This window comes from Solea senegalensis, linkage group LG15 (genome assembly GCF_019176455.1).
Source record: "Solea senegalensis isolate Sse05_10M linkage group LG15, IFAPA_SoseM_1, whole genome shotgun sequence".
Lineage (NCBI taxonomy): Eukaryota > Metazoa > Chordata > Actinopteri > Pleuronectiformes > Soleidae > Solea > Solea senegalensis.
The window spans coordinates 11650595-11670359 of NC_058035.1; the positions used below are offsets into that span (position 1 = coordinate 11650595).

General features: G+C 40.6%; 1 protein-coding gene across 2 annotated transcripts in view; it reads right to left on the reverse strand.

The window, feature by feature from the left end:
• Nucleotides 1-16243, reverse strand: part of LOC122781916 (leucine zipper putative tumor suppressor 2 homolog) — a 44797-nt gene extending 28554 nt beyond the window's left edge. The window contains exons 1-2 of one of the 2 annotated variants that reach the window (XM_044046017.1): nt 15936-16243; nt 2991-3053 (exon numbers count right to left, since the gene is read on the reverse strand). The gene's annotated coding sequence lies outside the window, so the exon portion shown is untranslated. The remainder of the gene's footprint in view (nt 1-2990; nt 3054-15935) is intronic. The other variant, XM_044046018.1, reaches the window with a different exon arrangement.
• Nucleotides 16244-19765: the final 3522 nt, after the last annotated feature.

Below are 19765 nucleotides of genomic sequence, written 5' to 3' on the forward strand. Positions count from 1 at the left end.
CAAACCAATAAAACCTCCAATCAACAACCAACATTTATGTGTGGCCTGATTTAATTATATCTAAAATAAAACTGATTTGTATCAACTGTAAAATTCCCAAACCTCTGTTTACATCATCATATTGCTAATCCAGGCATATTGATTAAATAATGGAGTGGACAAGCCAACAGCGCAGTTTCTACACCAGCGCAGGATCAATGGGAATTGTAAAACACTTCCAGGAATATTATGGTCAGGTCATATATTTTCTATGTACCTGTGTTTCCATTTTGGCTGGCATTAAGCAAACACTTGAATAGCACTCTGCTTTCACCACTTTGGCAGCTTCTGTTGACGTTTTTCCAAGAAAGTGTGAAGCTGTTTTGTTGCCATTAAAATGTCCTCTGTGATGTTTGGCCCACTTTTCAGCTCGCTTTCATTGTGTAAGCACACATACATAAAATATGATTTGCTGCTTCAGTTTCTTACTTCTATTCAGCAGGGATTTGGTGGCAGACAAGATCAGAGCCACGCAACGCAAGAGTGGAGCGGCGATGAAACTGAGCTCTTCATCTGATTCTCCACGTGAGGGAAGTAAAGAGAGATGGGGAGGGAGGGAGGGAGGGGGGAGCTGGCTAAGATACAGATTAATCACTGACCTCTGGACTTACAACTCAAGACAAATGGCCAGGATTAATGAAGGCTATTCATCTCGGAAGAAGAAGAAAAGTACAAGGGGGTGTATTTTCCTGTGCAGCTCTCATATAACTCTATCCAGTCTTGTTAGTGCCGCGTACTCAAATCTGTGGTGTACATCCAGTATGACCCACTAGAGGGCAGTAGTTTCCAACCTAGGGGTCAGGGCAGGCCCCTCATGTTTCTCAAGATAAACATGAGTGGCACTAAGATCATGATTGAGGGTTGGACAGAAGAGAAAACACATGTTTGGATTTGGCTTTTGAGGATTGTATCCTATTGTGAAATAGTGTCTAGGTTGACTTCAAAGGTAAGTGTGAAGGAATAACAACACATATGTGGTCTTCTGTTAGCATCTAAAATCAAAATATCTTAAATGTGTCCATTGTGGTCTACTATAAAAATAATAGTGACATGATAGGGAGCTGACACGGCTCCGGATATAACTGTTAAAGACTGGGGTAATGAAAACAACAATTCATACAATCATTTGATTGTACACACACTGCATAAAGATACTTAGTGCTTTATTGTGAAAGGGGTCACAGGTCAAAAAGGGCATGTTGTAAACCTCTGGTTTAACATTCAACACTGTGCTGTAGTTTGTAAGCACTAATGCAAGTTAAATAAATAAATAAATAAATCTGTTTAACACTTACTTCTCAAGTGTTGTAGCCCTGCAACATATAAGATAAGGCAAGCTAAAATGGAAATACTAATATCTTAAATTGGGGCTACATGGTGGAGTGGAGGTAAGCAGTGTCGCCTCAGAGCAACCATTTGAAACCTGGTCCAAACGTGGAGTTCTCATGTTTGCATCCCCGTTGTTTTAATTTACCTTTTAAGCATGGTCAACAACAGCAACAGCCAAAAACTAGATGTTGTATTTTCTCTGTCGATAGGCCTGCCAGTGTTGTTTTGACAGTTTGTCTGTGCCGACTTGGACGATGTGAATCATCTCCCTTCATTCTCCAACTGTGTTGCCTCACATAAAGTTCCCCGTCTCACTGTCTCCAGCTTTCCACCCCATTATTCAAAAAATGTTTTTTTTGTGATGACATCACTCTCAGCCCAGAGGAACACGTTCTCCATGATGAAGGTGCCACAGGGCCAGATGAAAAAATCTGAGCATATTTCACAGAAACACAGTCAAGTACCTGTCACCATTTGGCTGCACATGCTGAACTGTGCACTGAAAGAGAAAAGTTGAAACTGTCATTTCTGTCACGATTCAAACCAGCTGCAGAGAACTACGATATTTTCATCTCTGTCATATTTCACCACGCATTACCAACACAGCATGACTGGTGTCATCACAACAACACGTGCAGATAGTGTTGTTTCTCTATCACCAATGCAATCAGTTTTAAAATAATACATAATTACAAGTTCAAGCCTGATTATGAATGAATGGAGTAACTCTGTATAATATTAATATGGTATTTAGGGATGGGCCAATATGATACTCAATATCGGTATGATACTGGTGAAAATTACTGGATCTAATAGCAGAGCGATCAAAAATATATAATACGATCCAAAAATCCTATATTGTATATTGCATTCACTTTGCACAGATTGTAAAAATGTAAATTTGAGCTGATTCATGTTGATGGACTGTTTCTTCCTTATGGATGAAGAATATTTGTTACACAGAATTATGTCTTTGAAAGAGCTTGAAATGGCACAAATGTGTTGGTAACAGCTTCAGGATTTTAAAAAGGTCTAAAATGACTGTATCAGAGTGATATCACCATCAGTATCAGCAGATGCTCGAGTCTGAGACGTCAGTATCAGTATCGGACAAGAAAAACTGTATTGTGCCACCCTTAATTACATTATTAACCGGTTTGAGTGTTTCTTCAATAATTGAAACACGTTTTCAGATTTTTCCAGCTTCTTAAATGTGAATAATTTCTGGTTTATTTGGTCCATGTGACAAAGACGTCATAACAAGTGAATATTTTGGTTTGTGGACAAAACAAGGAACATTTTATGTACTTTCTATATGGGCCAAAAGTCAAAAGCAGGCAGAGCTGAATAAATATCTCATTGGGATTTTTCTGACAGATATTACAAATAAAATTCAACCTGCAACATATATATATTTTTGAGTCAAAGTTCCGTTCAATCTTTACTGTGTAACAGATGTAAAGTGTGATGAAGCATTACCACACATCACCATCAAAACAGTAACTACTAAGGCTGAGATTACAAGGTTCCATTTTTTTATTTGCATGGGAGATCCAACAGTCAAAAATAGAAGAATTAGTGTGCAGCCATCGCAGTTTGCTAACTGAAGGAAGACAGTTTACCTTTAAGCTTGTTAATCTGGTTTTCACAGCAGCAGTCCGATAAAGTATGGCAGGGAGCTCCTTCTGAAATGTATGGGAGAAAGAGTATTAAGTCACATAAAATGAAAATTGTCATGTATATGGAGCTAAACTTTCCACCACAGCCACAGATAACCGAGTGAAAACAGACTGTGACAAGAAGGTTAAAAGGAAATGTCTCAAGCTTTTTAATTTCCCAGTGCGTGGTGGCAGTAGGAAACGTGAGAGAGAATATAAATGATGCGTTCATGTGTGTTCATGAATGCGTGTACTCTACTGTGGCCACATAAAGTGTGTTATTGGAGCAGGGTGAGCCAGGGGCAGAGACAGTAGAAACAAACGAGGGCCTGTTCCATGAATCATCCAGGAACTTATACAGTAGCCGGGCCAGTCCTCGCAGCCTTCAGCTCACGGTTAATAATAATAATAATGATTCCCATGCAACGTTTCAGAGAATGGAACAAAATAACAACACATAAACTAATGGCTTAGATTTTCAATTTAGTTCTGACAATGTAAAAAGAGATAATTCTCCAACCAAAATGTGTTTATACATGTGTGTCTGTGTGTGTGATTAATATTGATGTCATCCAATTCACCAGAAGGGAAGCCCACAGTAAGATGTCATTGTGTGTGTGTGTGTGTGTGTGTGTGTCTAAAATAAGTCTCCCTGCTATAAGTTAACCCTCTAGGCATATAAAGTGTGTGTGTGTTGTACTGTATGTACACAGAGAAACCTAATGGACAGCACAACGATGACTGACATGGATGCTGAGCGATGCTGCTCTGGGCCAGGCTGCCAAACCCAACAGCAGGGATAAACTATAAATAGACTCATACATCTCCATTTCTCCATCTAACTGCTCAACCCCCTCCACTGTTCCCTTTTTGTGATATCTACAAACCTTTTATTAATATTAATATGTGCCTTTTTTTTCTTCTCTCCAACAGCTTTTGCTCAATTTCTGCTTGAAGAGAGAAGAAATTCAAAGTAATGGAATAATAAACAGGACAGCACTAATCTGGTGGTCACAGAAGAATGGGGAAGGCTGTGGGGGATTGGGAAAAGGGGGCTAGTTAGGCCGGGGGGGGTTGATGGGGGAGACAGAGTTATGTAAGTGAAGTTAATCCTCTCCCAACCCTGCATAGTAAATGAGAGAGAATGACACTGGCCTCATTTTGTTTGTTCATCTCTGCATCTGCTGCCGCATCCTTCACTACAAACCCCTCTGAACACAAGTCCCTACCTTATTCAATCTGTTTGAGATACTAAAAGAGGAGCTACTGTATAAGTGATAGTTTCAAACTGTAGTGTGTAACTTTTAAATACAGTATAAATGTCCGTTACATTCAAACCATCGTCAAATGAGTTCACACAATGTTGACTAAGGCCATCGGCTCCACACGACTCCCTCGGTTTCCCAGTAATAGCAGTGTTTATAACTTGTGTCTCTCTGCATCCTTCTGCTGCACACAGGAAGCCATTTGTTTTATGTCAAGAGCGAGCGAGAGATGGAGGAAACAGCAGTAGTACGCTAGTAAAAGAGAGACGGCAGCAACCAGGTTGAAATATGACTGAAAACAAAAACAGTGTCCACAAAAAGTTTCAGAAGTGAATTCTGCTGCTCAAAAAAACACAGGTGTTAAGAAGTTTGACAAGATAAATGCTTCTGCTTCATAAATGTTGTGTCCCATCCTCCCACCTCACTTTCTCATCACATGCTGATTTAGACCTGACTTTAATTATTAACAGTTGTTGCTGTATCATATTAAATAATATAGAGCTACAGTAACTTTAAACTTCATCAATGACTGTGGTCTGACCTCCCCCATGTGACCCTGACCCCTCTGGTCTCTCTCTACTCTAACCAGACAGTCTGACCTCTCCTCACCTCAACCCCTACTCACAAGAAACCCAAACATCCTGATCTGCTGAGGTATGTTTTGCTTTTAACACCACCCACGTATTACAGTTTTAGTTAGATTTCTTTATTGATGTTGTGTTAGAATCAGTTAGGAGTAGGGCTGCAAGGATTAATCGATTATTAATCATTTACTAAATTAACCAGCAACTATGTTTACAATTTTGAGTCTTTTTTTTTTTTCAGTTTCTTGGTAGTCACATTTGTGTGTTTTTGTGCTCCATATGACAAAGAAACTACAACAGAATAATTGTGGGTTGTAAACAAAACAAGACATTTTACAAACATCATGATTTCAAACACTGATCAATTTTTTTTAACATCTTTTGTCTCGTCAATCAGTTATGAAAATAATCATTAGTTGCAGCTATAGTTAGTCATTTTTTGTGTTACACTCAAACATTTTTTATAAACAACAAATTTACAGTATGGATTTACTATGCATGGAAACACACTTTTTAAGTTATAAAAATTTCTCATAACTCACTGGATGGTTTTAAACAGTATAGCTAAAACCTCATTATACTACTGGCCATAAGTCATGTTCCTTTAATTAGTTTTATACATTTCCAGGTCAGTCATCAGTCCTTTCATTAAAGAGAAAACATTAATCATTTACTATTGTTCCAAATGACTCTAATCTGCATGGCATTAATATATTTTCATCAAATTTTTCCACAAGTTTCCACAACGGGTAAAATTGTGTTGTTCAAACTTTGCTAAAGTAAAAAAAGGGCAACCCCCCACGGTGTTGAAGGGAGATCCCTGGTGTCACTGGCACCCTTAAATCTCCCCCCACAACCCCCAAAGCCCCTCACCTCTTCAATCCTCCTGCTCAGACAGGACGCTCCACTAAACTTTGACCTAGTTCTGTCAACCCTCAAGGGGAGAGAAAAACAAAACCAAGACCCCAAAACCCCAAAGCAGCCAGCTTCATGCTGATCCTGCATGTTAATAATATTCTGGATATCAAAGGCTTACATGGACAATACGTCTTTTGAATGTCAAATCTCAGAGGGAAGCTTGAGGACGCGTGCGTATGAAAGAGTGAACCCATTGTCTAATACTAAAAACAGACAGACACACATTCAGTGAGTTTCTATGAACAGTTAAGTACGCCAGTCCACTGGACTAATGTCCTTGTCCCAGTATACAAGGACTAGCAGTGAATCGATGTACTAAATGAAGTGTGTCTGCCTCTGCTATACTAGGTGGCGATATGCTTCCGTTCAACTTGTTAAAAATAAGGTGGTTTTCGGTTCAGCTGACAGGGAGTTGTTAGTTCCAATCTTTCTGCCATCCATGTACTTTAAGAAAGTCAATGTTTTATTCTAGTTGTTGTCTTCTTATTCTGACTCTAGGTCAAAGCTGGGGGGTGGGACCTGTGGTGGGACCTGAGGTGCATGTGCACAGCACCTGGGTCAGCTTGAGACTGACTGAACATATACATTTGGTAGTTTTAACTTGACAAACATCACGTAAACCGATTGTTTATTTCATACTGAGGACTGGATTTCCCTTTTCTGTCCAACGGGCACAAGAAACCTGGCTCAGTAGACGGATACAATCCTCCATAACCAATTCTCTGCAGGATAATGCAGAGCAGACAAAGACACCCCGGCGCACAGGCAGACAACACCTCCAGGATTCAGCTCGGCAAGTCTCACAGTCTCACAGACACCGATAACTGAAACCAAGGACCAGTCTGTAAACTGCAACTACGTTTACCATCTGCCAAATGTTTCATAAGCACATTAAGAAAGCTTCCAGCCCACTGTGATGGGACCACTGAGGGATGAGGGCTGGCTCGGACAAGAGGGTGGTGGGAGTTACTGTGACCACAGCTGGGACTCCATCCCAGAGGTTCCTAGAAAATTTCTGGGAACATCAGGGCCCGGTATGCGTGTATGAGAAAGAAATGGATGAAGGCAAGGACAAAGAGGGGGGAGACATCTGTCACCAATTAAAGAAGGAGGGATTGATTCCTTCACTTCACCACTGAGAGATACATTATGCACGGATATGTTGGGGTCATGATGCAAAAACTCTCATGATTGAAACTTCCCAGCCTCACAATCTTCCCTTCCACTTCCACTAGACAAGCTGACCACAGTTAACCCAAGCGAGTCAGCTGACGCAGGGGGGAGGGTCGCTACGTGGTACGCATTCTGCTCACGGGTCATCTGGCAGATGCATCCTCCAAGCTGGCTTCACGCAGCTGAGCAAGACACAAATACACAAGAAGAAGAAGCAGCTCAACAACATGGCGGAGGAAATCTAATTTTGAAAGAATCAGACAATACACGTGTCCAAACAACTTTCCTTGTGTTATGAGCTCAGATGTGTCCGACTGTAACATGCTGAAAAACTCATTGATTTAATTCTGCTAAGGTGCTTGTCTAAGACGGGGCCGAGAAGAGAAGAGTGCACAGTGTTTATGAAGACAACATCATATCTGAGAGGCTCCAGCTAAATCACAGCAGCAGCAGCAGGGCCCTATTGGCCTTTTTACAAGATCAATAATTCATGTTTTGCCTCCGCTGCTGGCATAAATCAGGTTTCCAATAGACGCAAATTAACAAACGGCTTAATCAATGGTTTTCACACTTGCAAGGAAGTCGGGCTTTGTTATTCACAATGAGTGCTCTGTTCTGCTCTCACAGAGGACAAGAAAAATGCTCCCTGACAAAATAATTTAGGGAAACCAGAATGGCCTTTCTTATTGAGAATAGATTGCCAACAAATAAAAGCATCTAATTGTTGCCACTGCAGGTCATGCCCCCACATCCTAAAAACCACTAATCTGCTCTCAGGCAATGAGCCTCAACTGTGGGCCTAATACTTAAGCTATCCATCAATGTTCCACTGTGTGTAGAGCATGTGCATGTGTGTGGTCTGCTGTTTCAGCACTGTCCATTCCATCCCTCATACGTCAACCTTCTGAGGAGTGATGTGACACTTTGTGACATAAGAGGCCACTTTACCTTCTCCTCAGAGACACAGAGAAACAGGGTGGAGTGTATACGCAGATGAAAACTGTTTCTATGTGAGACCCTGGTGGTCACTGGGTAGCAGTTTCATTTGTGCACTGCCAAGGTTAATTTCTATTTGGAGGGTAATGATTGATGATTGTTGCTGCACTGTAGCATAAGGAGGGCCACATGGAAGTGTGACGGTTAACACCGTGGCCTCACAGCAAGACAATAATTGGTTTGAATCCCTTTTCTCCAGCTTCCTCCAACAGCCCGAAGACATGCAGAGTGAGCTTAGGTTAAACGGAGGTGCTAAATTGACCGTGGATGTAAATGTTTGTTTGACCAGGCACTCTGTGGAGTTTGCTGTTCACATACACCACATGCACGGGGAGATCGTCTGGGCTGGACTCGTTCAGTTAGGAAAAAGCTCCAGAGCATACTTAACCTATAATTTGGTGCCTATAGGTGCATGAAGGATGCAGAACTCTTGCTCCCTGTGTATTATGCAGAGCTTCTCCTGCTGTGTGCTAAAATGTGTGCCCTTGGACATTGTCTGAAAAGTAACAGCAAACTTGCAAGAGAGCTTTTAAATTCACATTCTCACATACAGCCCCACCTAACAATTTACCAAAAAATGTCTGGACTCCAATGCATCATGGAATCAGCTTGCGTTGGCCCCAGCCTCTCACCCAATACAGCTGGGATTGGATACAAACTCGCTCCACAACCTTAAAAGAATAAGTGACGGATAATGGATGGATAAATCTTAAAATTGACTTTAAAGTGCAATTTCAGCGAGAGATCGAAGTTTCTCTACAGTATCCTAGGGGCACGGTGAGCAAATACTGAGTGTTGAACAAACACTGTTTGATTGGCCTACTAATGGACGTTTGGAGCAGTTGGCAGACTTCACCACTCCTAGTACTAATGTGATCTGTGCCAGAGTTCTGCCCACTAATGTCCATTATACACCAACTTACTCCACTCTGCATTGATCCGGCCTTTTCTTACAGACTGTAAGGGCTTTTAGAGCCCATCTCCACCTGCAATCTCAGCAATCAGATTTGAACGGCAATTTAATTGACCTAAAACATTCTGAGTCTCCTTTCACAATGCAAAAATGTTCCTTCATAGAAAGGCAGTAAATACATTTGCGGGGCATTTCATGGCATCTGTTGGCTGTTTTCGAGACTGCAAAATTCAAAGGGGGGTAATAACAGACTAAGACCAAAGACATCTTGACAATGAAAGACTCAGGGCAGAAGTGTGGTTGACCCAAGTTTGGACAGCCCCACCTTGAGCCTGATAAATATCGACGGCAGATGTCTCAGTGAGTACCGACAGATACACAATCCTCTTGAATGGCTAATGGTTAAAAGGTGACAAAGCTTGACATTCTCAAAAGTTAAAGGGCAATCTACTGAATTTAAACATAAAGGTCAGTTTACTTGTCACAAAGGACAAAAACATGTCTTACAGTACAAAGGCTCTGAGGGAAACACAAAAAAATGTAATGTAATGCCTCCATTTTGGATTGTGCTTGACAATTACGGAGCATAATTGGGTTTATTGTATTTGTTTTCTATAGGGGATAATATAGAAGGATCTTTATTTTTCCTCCACACTTTGTTCATTGAAATCTGCAGACAAGAATAAAGTGGTTTAGCGATCTTACAAAACTGGAGGTGAATCTGAGCCTCTAATGCCTCAGTTTTATTCTAATAGTTCTACTCTCACAATCACTCAACCTGAGTATAAGTGCAACACTAAGGCTCTGTCTACAGCACTTGGAGATGGTTTTAACACCACCACATACTTTGCTACTTTTCACCTGTCGTCCACACTTCACCTGGGTTTTTGAGAACCCAAAAGCAGACTTTTTCAAATGCTACGTTTTGAAAACTCCAGGGCTGTGCTTGAGTCAGTCAACCATGAGCAATTAACATAACATGCGTTTTGTGCCAATACTGTTCTGTGTTTGTAGCATTTTCTACAACCGAGCAACAAACTGCATACGGTCACTGTGTCTGAATGGTTTCTAAGTGGAGCCTATTAAGTCGAGTTGAGACGGAATTTACTTTGTCAAAATAACTCTCAAAAAGCCCTCTCTCCCTACACCTATTTTCATTTTCTTTCTTTTCTTTGTTGACGACAAAAATGAGCATACCTCTCTTTGATTGCGCTGAACAGACCTGATTATATCATCAGTTCTCTCAATTGATAGCCTCTGTTGCAATCACTCAACTAATGAATGTTTTTTCCATTTAGTAATTGGACAGGCTCCATCATGGTGCTTGAACAGCCTGGAGTTAAAAGGTCAAAATGAATTGTAAACACTTCATTCATTCATTCGTTCTTTCTGAGAGAGCGAGATTAACAAATAGTTTACTAATGTCATCTACACAGTTCTGAAATGCTTCAAAGATCAAAAAAATTAAAACATGGTGAATTCAGCAGAGACAGTAGGTGCATATTTTCTGCAGAGCTTTGGTGTTTGGGGGGATTTTCCTGGTACTATTCCACCCTTAGAGTTTAGAAGTTTTTTAAAAGAAAAAGTAGGAGACTCATCAATAACTCAGAAGTCAGGGAATCTAATTAAAGGCATTTACTGTAGAAAAACACTCAGGTGCCATTAAATATTAAATGTGGAAAATGCAGGAATATAGATTTGCAGCAGGTAAATGTCGCACTTGGTTATGAGAAAAACACAGCCGTCGTTCAGTGATCTATAAAGACAAGCGAGACACCACAGACATGTCCTACAATTCAGGAAAAGTCTAATTGGTTTTTTGATTAATTTCAGAATCAGAATCAGAATCAGAAGAGCTTTATTGCCAAGTACGATTTGCACATGGAATTTGTTCTGGTGTCATTGGTGCATAACAAGCATACAAAATTTTAAAAAGTTTGTTTCTAATGCTTTCCTAAGTTACTGTGATTTGACACTGTGTAAAACAATCCAGTGCTAAAAATGTAATTATCAAGTCCAAAATAGTCTCACAATAACAAGGTGAATATGTGCCCATGTAAAAATGTGTCCTCCCCCTGATTCAGTGCTGTGAAGATAAGTGTGATGTAAACATGAAGCCTGCAGTGACAGGCTCATATATATGAAAAATATACACTCCTGCTAAACTTTGCAAATCTTTTCTGGGGGTAAATGTTTATAGCTACAGTTTGTCTCTCCTTTAAGAGTGTCTTCTTGCAGGATGTTGTAATTCAAGCAGCCAACTTTCAGCTACAGGAGTTTGATGGATTGTGATCTGCTTAATCTGACCTGCAGAGATAATGATGAGTCCCATGATGAAAATAACAAGTTTTTTTTCCACCGGTCAGAAAACACACTAAACACTGTATAACATCTGGCTTTTGTCTGTAATAAAATACAATCCCTGGTCAAATGACTCTGCAATTAGTTTATCAGCAGTAACGTAAACATGACATCCACAGTAATGTCACTATCTACTGCTTAATTTTGGCAGTCTAGACGGAGGAGTCTGCATCTTTTCCAGCAGGACATATTAATGTGCAGCAATATAAAATTCAGTTGCTGCTGAGATGGAAAGAGGGATTGAAGTGAAATATGAAAAAGTGTAACCGCTGTACAATGTCAGCGCTCTGCATGGTGCCGTCTCCTGTTGAGAGTTGCACATGTTACAGCGCATTTGTGATGTCAGAACAGGACTTGGCATGAGGAAACAAACTCCTTTACTGGCAATGGGAACGTTGCTTTTTAAACAGGTGTATCTATATTTAAAGAACAAGAAAGAGGTATTAGTCATAGCTGTAAAATAATGTATATTTATTAAATCAAAATATATGTCAATACCGATTTTGTTGCTTCTGTTTCAGTCAAGAATGGGCGACTGAAAAACGGGTCAGCTACTAAATACAGTTTCACATAGTCTTTGTGTGTGTGTGTGTTGGCAGCTTGTCTCTCCCCCGCTGTGCTCTTGCTCTTGTCTTGTTTTAATGAGCTGATAGCGAGAAACTGACAGAAATCTTGATAATGTTCCTGCTGATGCACACATCCACAACTGAGGGGAATTAGAGGCAAAGCTCGGAATGTAAGAACCAGCGTTACTCCCGTGGTCTACACAGAGGACAAAAAACTGCAGCATGACATCAAACAGATCTGCCTGTATGACATTGTAACTTCAGTCATGAAATGGGATACAGAGAGAGAGAGAGAGACGAAGGCCAAAATTAAGAAAACAATTCTCAGTTCTCTCACAGGAATGTAATGGCTCCGCGTTGCTTCGCGCACAAGACTTTCCACATGTGATCCAGCTGTTATGACACTTCCTGGCTTCTCTCTCAACAACCTACTTAAAATGGTGTTTTAAAATAAAGTATCAAATAATACAAGTGTGCTTTGTTTTATTTTGTTATCTTAAACAAGATTTAAAACAACAGTCAAACTTGTAATTCTACTATAGTTGATGAAAAAAGACTGATCGCATTTCACTTTTTCAACAGCCATTTTAAAAAGGTGATGTTCCAGCTCTGATCTTTGTTTATTCGCTGGTAAAATTTGCTATAAAGTAGGCTTGATAAAATGGATGTTCAAAAACTGAGGCAGTTAAACACGGAATCAGCATCGATGACATTTTTCTTTTTTATTCAAGGCTAACTGACATTAGCGGCTTTAGCAGTCACTGCTTTCGTCTACACTAGCTGGTGTATGCCTTTTTCTTCTGAATTTAATTACACATTACTTCTTCATCCATTACTTCTCCCTTTTGGCACACTACAGTAGCTGTTAATGTCAACCACCAATGTCAGCGTCTGGTGACAGTAGCTCCAAACGTGAAACATCAATGTCGCAGCATCGAGCTACATTAGCTGCTAATGTCAAACACCAATGTCAGTGTCTGGTGACAGTAGCTCCTAACGTGAAACACCAATGCCGCAGCATCGAGCTACATTAGCTGCTAATGTCAAACACCAATGTCAGTGTCTGGTGACAGTAGCTGCTAACATCAAATGACAATGTCACAGCATCTAGCTCCAGTACCTGCTAACATCAAGCACCAATGTCACAATCGCTGCTAACATCAACCACTAATGTTGAGACGTCTGGCTACATTAATTGCTAGCATCAGACACCAATGTCACAGCATCAAGCTACAATAGCTGCTAAAGTCAAACACCAATGTCACAGCATCTAGCTACATTAGCTCCTAACAGCAAAGCACAATTGTCACAGCGTCTAGCTACATTAGCTGCTAACAGCAAACCCCAATGACACAGCATCAGACAACAGTGGCTGTTACCTGCTACAATAGCTGATGTCTCCTCGCAGTTAGAGACTGAAAATGAATCATTTTAACACAAACATCCATTTTATCGAGCATACACGGCAACTTCTACTGTGAATGAACAAACAACAAAAGTTATAGACCATAGAGCAATGCTAGGTGGAATGTTTTTGTTGTGTAAGGCTTTGTTACATCATGATGAATGTCAATTAAATAAATATGCTGACATGGTGCACGCTTTTAATCACATCCAGTCAGTCCACGCCATCATCATCATCATCATCATCATCATCATCGCTGCAGCAAAATTAAATAGAAGGCTGCTGTCATTTCCAACCCAGATGGCTGGAGGAACATTTTGCTAATTGAGCGTCACAGGTGTGGATCAGATTGTTTTCTCTCTCTGGATCAGTCCAGCGTGTCATATACTGACTGTACTGTATGTTGCCTCATGTGGGATTTTCCTCGCCTTATGTAAGAGTGCTGCCGAGTCACAGATGTGTCCCTGCGTGCACATTTAGGTGATTATTTTCAGCTGAGATTATCTAATGAGGGAATTAACCCGCTGCATTTTAAACAGAAGACATGTCTTTAATGCATCTTCACATAGCCTCAGCTGTGACTGAACCTCTGGCCATGTTCTTGTTTTGACTTGCACATATTTACACAGAGCAGACATGGCTGGAGACAAAGAAGGTGTAGATTGTGTTGAAAAAAAAGTTCCATGATGATTACACACTGTCAAAAACATGCTGACTGTGACTTTGATGGTCATCATGTTTCCAGCTGCCTCATGCGTCGCCACCCCCAGGGCTTTCTGACTTGTGACAAAAATGAATCTTCAGCATCACACACTCCTCCTCCACCTGCCCTCCGCCCGCCTCTTAAGCTGCTCTGCTGATCACGGACAGCTTGGTTATCACCTCGCACCAACAAATCCCCCTCTCTCCCCTAAGTATGTGAGCCTACCACAGTCCTCCCTCCTCCCCTGCTTGTGCAGTGGTGACAGGACAGGATGATAGAGGGTCTAGTAGTGAGGTGGCGTCAAGCCTGAGCACCAAGTTTAACATTACAAAGAGGGTTTAAGCTAATGACCTGTGCAGAGGAACATTTCACAGATTCACATTTTTCGTGCACTTGCACACATACGGTGGTATTGGTTCTTATTGCATAACGTCCAACCCCGTCAATAAACTGCAGGGGAGGGTGTTCACCCTGGGAGATGGAGCGGCGTCAGGCAAACTGCTGCTCCTTCAGCGTTTATATATTTGCTCCTGTGGGGATTATTTATGGTCCAATCAGAACATGGGCGCTTCCAGTTCAACTGAGAACTAATCCATATATTAAAGTAGGCCTTGAGAGCATAAAACAAGTGGTGCTACGGCTTCTCGCTCTCTCACTCTGTAGGTATGACCTTTTCTATTCACCACACTACCTCAATCCTCCTCTCTGTTTCTTTCGGTCTTACAAGCTGCAGGAATCAAGACAGAGATCAAGTGGTGCGCAAGAGCAGTGTGTGTGTGTGTGTGTGTGTGTGGGCATACAAGGCCATTCACTGAAACAGCTGGATGGAGATTTGAGAGCAGTACCTCTGTAGTCTCCCACATAACCTGATCCTGTATTCACTTCATCATAATCTTGAACTTCAGATGACACTTGTTTTTGCTTTTGACTGTTCTGTGTTAAAACAAAACAAAACATGTTGGAAACATCCGTGCATTACAAAATTGTACTTACAATTTTAACTGTGTCTTGTTTTGAAAGGCCCAGTGTGTAAGAATTGTGAAACTGCAGATTGTAACAAATGCAGAAAACCACAGTGGCATTTGTGAACAAGAAAAGATGCTGTTCCTTTTGTTTGTGTGGTAAGATTCTAATTCAAAACATGAAACGCACATTCCGGCTGGTTTGTTGTAGAAACATGGCTGAACATTGCCTAAAGTGCAAATAAAGCTTTCATTCTGAGGCTACTGCAACAGGACCTTTAAACGTATTACATGGAAAATATTGAACTAAAGCTGATTTTAAAAGGTTACTTTGAAATTAACTCTGCACTTACTGTAATAAGATATTTTCCTCATATCCTCCACAGAAGCTCGACAGAATACAGAAAACCTCATGCTGTCACACACAATTTCAAGCGTACACACACTTTAGACCTTGATTAATGTTTACATTCTTATTTTTAGCTCTGGGCCTTGCACATGTATATAGTGATATATAGCACATGTATATAGTTTACATTTTTCCCATATCTTGATACTTTTGCTTCTATTTGTTTCATTTATTGTTTTTGAAGTGTTGTGAATAGAGAGTTCATTGGTTCTTCTTGTCCATGTGCATCATCTCTTTAAAATTGAAGTTACAGTGAATGACCTCTGTGCGTGTTATTGTGCAACACAAATGAATTTGCCTTGAGTGTGTGTGTGTGGGGGGAGATGGGAAAACTGAGTGACTGCATTCAATTAGATCGACAGCAACATATTATGCTCAAATACCTAATCACTCTGAGAAGTCACACTATCAATAACCAGTTAGTTATGTACACAAAGACATAATCACTTAAGCATGCAGCCCCAACATGCTCCATTTGACATCAATGTAAACAGAAATGTGCATTTGTATGGATTTTTATGAACATTTTTAGGCAAAAACTGAAACTCCTTCATAACTACATGTATAAAATAAGGTGTCATATCAAAGATAATAACTTTAACCGCTCACAAACACGCAAGAAGCTTGTGTCCCAAATCACAGTTATCCACTTACCTTAGACACTGTGTTCTTCACAACAAGCCCACGCTGCGATATCCGCTCTGTGTCCTCTCAGTACAAATGTCCCCCGCTTTTTCTGTACGGACACAACTTTGTTTGACAACTGACACCAGCTTTCAAAGAGAAACAACCTTCTCCCTTTTCTGTTTCTTCACTGAAGTAACGTTCGTCTTCTCCTCTAATCCGTACAGTCAGTCCTCCTCCTCCTCCTCCTCTGCTGCTCCTGCTCCTGCTGCTGCTGCTGCTGAAGCTCCGGCGGAGTGTGTTTGCTCCTCTCACCGACCGAGACCGGACTGAAGCTCCGCGGGGCGGGATCACTCTCAGCTCTCCAAGCAGGGTCTCAAAAAAACTACTACTGAGCCACAACAGCACGTGACCATCGATGCAGTTTGTATTGTTTTGGGGACATGTCACGTGGTGAATATATGACATCAACTTTTTAGCGGTTTGGTAGTGTGTGTGTGCGTGTGTGTGTGTGTGTGTGTGGGCTCCGTGTTTAAGGTCCGCAATATATGCTTCATGTCACAGCATCAACTACATTCACGGACCACTTTATTAGGTACACCTGTTAAAGCTGCAGTGTGCGAGTTTTAAAGGGCTTGTACGTGAGATTATTAATGCCTTCAAGTAACACAATGTAGGATTTTGCTCTCTGGATCCCCCCACAGTTGGTAATTGGTATTTACTGTCGTGAAATATTCTAATTCTCTAGAAGTAGAAGCAGTTGAAGAAGCTTCACTTCTGCACGTGTCTGCTTGTCTTTTTAATGTCCACTGTTCTTTTTCTTTTTTTTTGGAAAGAAAATGCAGCAGTAAGAAAATGGAATGTGGATCAGACACGTGGTGGCACCAAACTAGGAAGTCATGATCGGATCAACTGTTTATGTGAACACGATCTGAATGATGGAATGTAAAGTAATTTGTTTCTGAATGGACTGTATTGGATGAGAGTTTTTCTCATTTTTATTCCAATCCGATTACTTGTGTGAAACGTTGTGAAGACATAGCTCATGTCTTCAGACCAGGTACAGTACCTTATGTGACAGCATTTTATACAAATGTGATTATACTGTTTTATTTTTCAATATAAATTAAGACTAACACTGAAATAAAAAACAAAATAAAAGTGCTTTCATTTACATAGCTTGAGTTTTTAACCCGGCCTACATAACCTACTGCTTGTTATATTCATCTTGTTTGAATCACTTGATTTGACTAAAATAATATGGAGTGACGCACAGCAAGCTCAAATGCTCTAAATATAGATGACACCCAACAGTAACAGGACCAGGTCGCCCTCAGTCGAGCATCCCTCTGCTAGCGGAATAAAAGTGAATCCAGCGAGTGAAAGTCTCCCTTTTCCAGCCTCTTATTAAATCACTCTCCTTAACCCTCTTTGATTTTTGTGCTGCCTCTGCCGTGACATCCACTCAATAACTATAATATTTTTATAGGCGATGTTATGACCGATTACGCCAATGGTTGTTTTTTTGTCTCTTAGAACCAAAAAAAAAACCAAAACCTCCCACATGCGAGTTTACTTCTCAAATGTTGTGCAGGTGATTAAGGGGAGAATCCTCTTTGAACTGTCAGGTAGAGAGAGATTCCCGCCCACTGCCTTCTGTCTGCTCACACACCCTGGAAACACAATATGGGGGTTTCTCCTGGCACCACAATAGATCACCACCTGCCTGATTCACCCGTGAAAGAGGAGCTGTGCGAATGCCTGAATGACCTAATTTGTTGAGGAATGAATCGGCGGATTTCTTCAAGGTCTTAAGGCGCAAAAGAACCCCCTCCATTCAATGCGAGCATCTGCCACAAAGTTATCTGAGCATCTTGATGTATGGCAGGTGTGATCGTGATTGACCAGCCCGCCAACCGGCCATTAAATGTGACAGCTGCATCTCCTGTTTAGACCAAAATCTACATGTGTTTGTATAAAAGCACTTTGCAAGCAATGTTTATTTTTAGTCAGGATGTGATTAAAAGCAAAGATAAATGAAACAAGAGATTCAATTCAATTTTTCCTGCCAAATGTTAAGAAACAACAACAGTTCAAGAAGAATTTTGTATCCTGTTCCATTTTCCTTTGTTCCTTTAAAAAGTCCAGTGTGTTGTTTAGGAACGTTTATTAGCAGAAGATGAATACACTAGCCATAATTTTTGTATAACTTTAACCCTTTAACACCTAAAATTGTAGTTTTGCCCATTTTTCCAGATTCATTTACAATTTACAATCTACTGATTAAAGTAGTGTATTAACAGTTTAAAATGAAGAAAAAGATAGTGTTCAACAGCTTTTGCATGTTGAATTTGAAATTTGAGCAGCATAAAACATATTTAAAATAGCATTTGTTTGAGTTTTTGTCTCAATGTCCAAAAACAGGCCAAAAAAATGGAAACTATGTGCAGGCGTTTTTTCAACTCTTTCCTCTCTGGTGACAAAGACGGTGATTCACCAGCTTCCTGCGACAGTGCGAGTTAAATTACCGTAATAACCACATGTTGCCTTTGACGTGCAATTTCTCAGCTTTCAGAAACCGCTGCAATTTTTCCAAAGGCACAAACCATCGCGTAATTACGGTAATGCAAAGTGTGATTGACTCATCTTCTGTGATACGCTTGGTTTAAAGTGTTAAAATAAAATAATTTAAGGTGTTTTTTTGCCTTAAAAATAGTTTAGTTTTGTCCTTTTAACAAGGGTTGTGCTTTCATAGTCTATCATCTTATATCATCTAATAGGAGCCTGGTTGTAAAGCCTCTGAACTCCTAGTTGCAAACACAAAAATGATGATAATGGAGGCTTTAAAACACGAGTTCAGGTCCTGACTGTCATGAGCAGTTGCCGTTTGCTTTGATGTTTGTCAGGTGAGAGCACCATCACTGCTGAACTCCACTTGAACTTTCCTCCTTGTGCATTCGCCACCATTTCATTTTCTACCCCATACATGTAGTGCAAGTGCCATCACCTACTTCTCATTCTCCTCCTGCTCATTCTCCCCCCCAGGATGTCAACCACCACTTCTTTTTCTCTGCCTTAATCCCACTGCTCCCTATAACCTTCCCTTTCACCCACTGTATGAGCCCCTTCACTCATCCACCCCCACCCAGTTTCCTCTCCCTTCCTTCCTCGGGTCCTTTTCTCCCTTAAATCGTTTCCATGGTACATTTCAACTTCAGGCTTCAACAGCCCGGCATTGCTAATATGATTTCCAGCTGAAATGAAACATGCAAATGTGCTGCAACCTCCCCTTATCCCCAGTGGCGTCCCCTTGGCGTTTGCTTCATTAGACTGGGTTGGACGAGGGTCGAAGATTTAAGGATTAAAGTTTGACATTTTCTGGGCCTCACGTTTGGCGATCGAGTGTCAGTTATTTGTCCTGAATTTTAAAAGCCCTTTTTGTTTATTGTCTCCTTATACATTTTGCAAAGAGTGTTTACTGTTACAACTGTGTGTGTGTGTGTTCTTGTACAGGTATGTTTGTTTGCACCCAAAATCTTATAAATAAACCATAGGGAGTGACAACATTTTGATCATTTTTGGGAGTTAGAATTGGGTTTAGGGTTAGGTATTTAGCTGACGTCACACAAAGGTCTGAAATAATGTCGTAATGTCCAGCTGTTTCAATACTTAAAAAACACAGAAGAGACATTATAAGGGTCGGATATGTTCAGCCTGTCAGGTCCTGTGATCTATTGAGTTGACTGGTGAGGTGGCCAATCCGACTGCTTTTGTCTGTTTCTGTTAAAAGAAATGCCCCTTTCTTTAACATAATTTTACATAATACAGAATCATATTAAATATTGTTGCACAAACAACTT